At 40.0% G+C, this 3,755-nt stretch overlaps 1 pseudogene; it reads left to right on the top strand.

Annotated features, from left to right (window-relative positions):
• On the top strand, positions 1–2,699 carry LOC105816677 (annotated as a pseudogene).
• The last annotated feature ends 1,056 nt before the right edge of the window (positions 2,700–3,755 follow it).

Genomic DNA, 3,755 nt, shown 5'->3' with positions numbered 1-3,755 from the left:
ATGGCATCTGAAACCCACAACGTTATAAAAAATAACTTTTGCAATAATATTGAGGATCATTCCTTTGATCTTCCAAAAAAAATAAGGATCTCTAGTTTCATTAATAATAACATGAAGACCATGTTCTTATAAGCGCCAAAACAGTTAGCTGCTTTCATAAATAGAACAGCTGGACAAGCTGTGAAGAGCACAGATAAACTGCATAAGGTGATCTATTGCAGAAAGAAAGTTCTGTCATCCCTTGTGACAGAAAAAAATAGTTCATTAAAAGTGGGGGCCGTGACATGGCAAATAAAGAAAATGAAATGGCTTGTGCAGGCCACCTGCCTGAAAAAATCACACCATGATAGTTGATCACATTTGGTTAACTCCAGTGATTCTGGTTCTCACAGAGAGAAACCCCATAATCAAAATATGGTGAGTTTTCTCCTGAGATTCCTCAGGACCATGAAACAATGGCCCAGGTTTTGTTCAGCAGGAATTTGAGATTGAATGTAGCTTTAACTTTCTTGAGAAAGAGAAGTACTAATATAAGTGAACTTTTATCCTTGGAAAGGATAGAAGATCTTGCAAACTATTGGTGAATAATAAATTGAGTAAATTGGTGGAAAACAATGTATCTCACTTGGCTGCTGTATAGACTTGTTGCCTCTAGTAAAGTCATTACTTAAAAGCAAATTTGAAAAATATGTAAGAGTTGCCTTAAACGGGCTTCAAGCAGTCATAAAACAGTTGTGGTCAGAATTATCAAGTGATCCTCCTGATGCAGCTTCCCAAGTTGCTAGCATTATTCTAGGCATGAACCACCATACCTGACCCATTATGTGGCTTTTTAAAAGATAAAAAATGGTTGTGATTTCTTCCACAATTTACAGATCTTGAAATACAAATTATAAATGATGGAAATAGTCATATTTTAAAACAACAATTATGTGGATTGTGGGAACAAGAAAACCATCTTACTTCGGTTCTAGGATATACTGGTAATATATTATAGCTAAGGATGTAGGTACTTGTTTATCACAATTGCATTAAGAAATTTAATCTACTAAAGAGCATTTGGTTATTCAAAACATTCCTGGACTATATGATTTACAAAAAAATCTTATCCGATACTTGTAAATTGTGGCAGAGATCACAACCATTTTTTTTTTTTTTTTTTTGAGACAGGGTCTCACTCTTTTGCCTGGGCTAATGGGCCAGGTATGGTGGTTCATGCCTATAATCCTAGCAACTTGGGAGACTGCATCAAGAAGATCACTTGAGACCAAGAGTTTGAGACCAGACTGAGCAACATAGTGAGACTCTGTCTCTACAAAAAATGAAAAATTAGCTGGGTGTGGTGGTACACACCTGTAGCCCAACTACTTGGGAGGCTGAGGCAGGAGCATTACTTGAGCGCAGGACTTTGAGGTTGCAGTGAGCTACGATGATGCCACTACACTCTAGCCCAGGCAAAAGAGTGAGATCCTGTCTCAAAATAAATAAACAGCCACATAATGAAACCCTAAAATTTACTTCACATTGAAGTGGAAAAATATCCAAAAAGAGCAGCTTCAACTTCAGTGAAGTGAAAGTGCACCATGAAGATCATTTGCCTTTGTTGCATTTGGGATTCATATGGTTATTTGTAATGTTGTTGAAGAACTACTGGGTTTTAATGCAATCCTGCATAAGAATATAATTTATAGTATGTGAAAAAATAAGATAGGACTTACTACTAAGCACCACAAAGACCAATCATCATTAATTTTTTTAAGATTGTGTTTTATAAAAAAAATACCTAAATGTGTGCAACTATTATGTTGAAAAGACTGAAAGTTGAAGACATCATCGAAAAACCAATATTAAACATTTTTTGTTCACACTGAGGTCTTGTATATGCAAAATGCCTTAATTATTAATAAGCCAATGTGTTCCAATACTAATATCTGTTTAAAAAATCAAAACCAACTGTGTTTCTGGCCTGATAAAACCATGGAATTAAATCAGAAGTTTACATGCATGTAGAATATTGTTAAAATGTATTTTACATTATTTTAAAGATGGGAATATTTTTATTATCTGTCTTTTTTTCTAGAATCATTATGTCATCTACATATGTGTTATCCCTATTTAAACAAAACATATAACAGAGGGAATGGCCTGAAAAGCAGTAAAATGTTCTGTGAGCTGTCTCTTTAAACCCCACCTCACACTCTTTTGGAGAATTAAAACCTGCATCCCTGCCCGAGGCCGGTAATCAAAAGGGCAGGGCACTGTTCTTTGTGTTTTTGTTCCAAAGGAGATGGGTCAATGAGGCCACAAGATTGTCTTTGCCAGAGATGAGGTTGATCAGAACCATCAACTATAGTTAAAAGCAATAGCCCCAAGCTGAAAATCCCTTTAAAAGCTCTGTATTTCTGCTTATAGATAGAACAATGGTACTTTAAGACACAAGTCTACCATTCTCCTCATTTGCCAGCAAGTTGATAAACTTCTCTTCCCTTTTCCTCAAACCACTTGTCCTCATTCTTCTTATGTGGCCTTGGGGACAAGTGCCAAACTTTTGGTACCAGAATTTGGCATCCCTGGATGAGCCCATCAGTGCCCCGGTGGAACAGCACCCTGTGACTGCTGCCATGGCTGGAAGAGGTGGGGAGCAGCCCCTGGTCAAGCTGTGGGTCTTCACTGGTGGGAGCAACATCTTTTTGGGATGAGAGAGTAAAGGACCATCCCCAGCAGCTGCTGGAGCCTGTTTAGCTCTGGGGAACTCCCGGCTCTTTCTCCCTGAATTAGACGTAGCTCTGACCAGCTTGAACTTTTTTTGAGGTAAAGGAAATGGATTTGGGAAGTGTCCAGATGCCTTGTCCATTTGTTTGAGTAAGTTCCGCAGCATACATGACAAGACCCTTGATTCCACCCATTTGGGGGAAGTTTTCAAATCTCCAGCCCTGTGGCATGGTATTTGTTTGTAGGTGCCATTTGAGGGTGGAAGTCACAGTTGAGTGAAAGTCATGGTTGAGGGAACCCAGGGAATTCATTCCCTTTGGGATTGGGAAAATTTGGTTCTCGTTTGTCCGATTCCCATTTGTTTGGCATTTGAGGCATTGGAGATTCTCTGTATTGTCTACTTGTCATATTGTGCTCATTGTGGTTGTTTGTCAACATGGGAGGCTACATTTCTATTCCATCTGAAAGCCCCTTGGGGAGAATTTTGACTAAATGGCCAACTTATTGCTCTAAGTCTATGTCTAAAAGAGAATGGTGTTATTGTAATCCGATATACATGCTGCTGTAAGGAGAAATGGCTATCGAATGAAATCTTAAATTATTATACTATCTTACAACTGGAATTGTTTTGTCAAAGGTCAGGTAAATGGGACAAGACCCCATATGTACAATCTTTCATGCAATTGCATAATAAGGAGGCTGAAAGGCAGGGTGATAAAATTGGGAAGGGATTAACTAAGGTTGGATCTCATGAACCTGCTCCCCAACTGCAGAGGAAGGTGCCATGGGCTTGACTGCACTTAAGCTCACACTGCTGGGGCCCTGCTGCCCTGACTGTCGAGGGCCTTCCAGATGCTTGGACAGTCATATTCCCTGGGACACACCAGTTCCGGGTTGGCTGCTTAGGGCCAGCTGAGGTGAGACACTGTGCAGCATCACAGCCCCAGGGGTGGACCCAGCAGGAGGGGGGACCAGAGTGCATGAGCAGCTGCCCAGTGGCACACAGCAAGGGGAAAAATAGGGGGCAGGAGGGAGCACCCATT

Source organism: Propithecus coquereli, unplaced genomic scaffold, assembly GCF_000956105.1.
Source record: "Propithecus coquereli isolate 6110/MARCELLA unplaced genomic scaffold, Pcoq_1.0 Scaffold381, whole genome shotgun sequence".
In the NCBI taxonomy this organism is placed as follows: Eukaryota; Metazoa; Chordata; class Mammalia; order Primates; family Indriidae; genus Propithecus; species Propithecus coquereli.
Note: the sequence above shows the minus strand (reverse complement) of the source record. Positions and strands in the feature narration are given on the sequence as shown.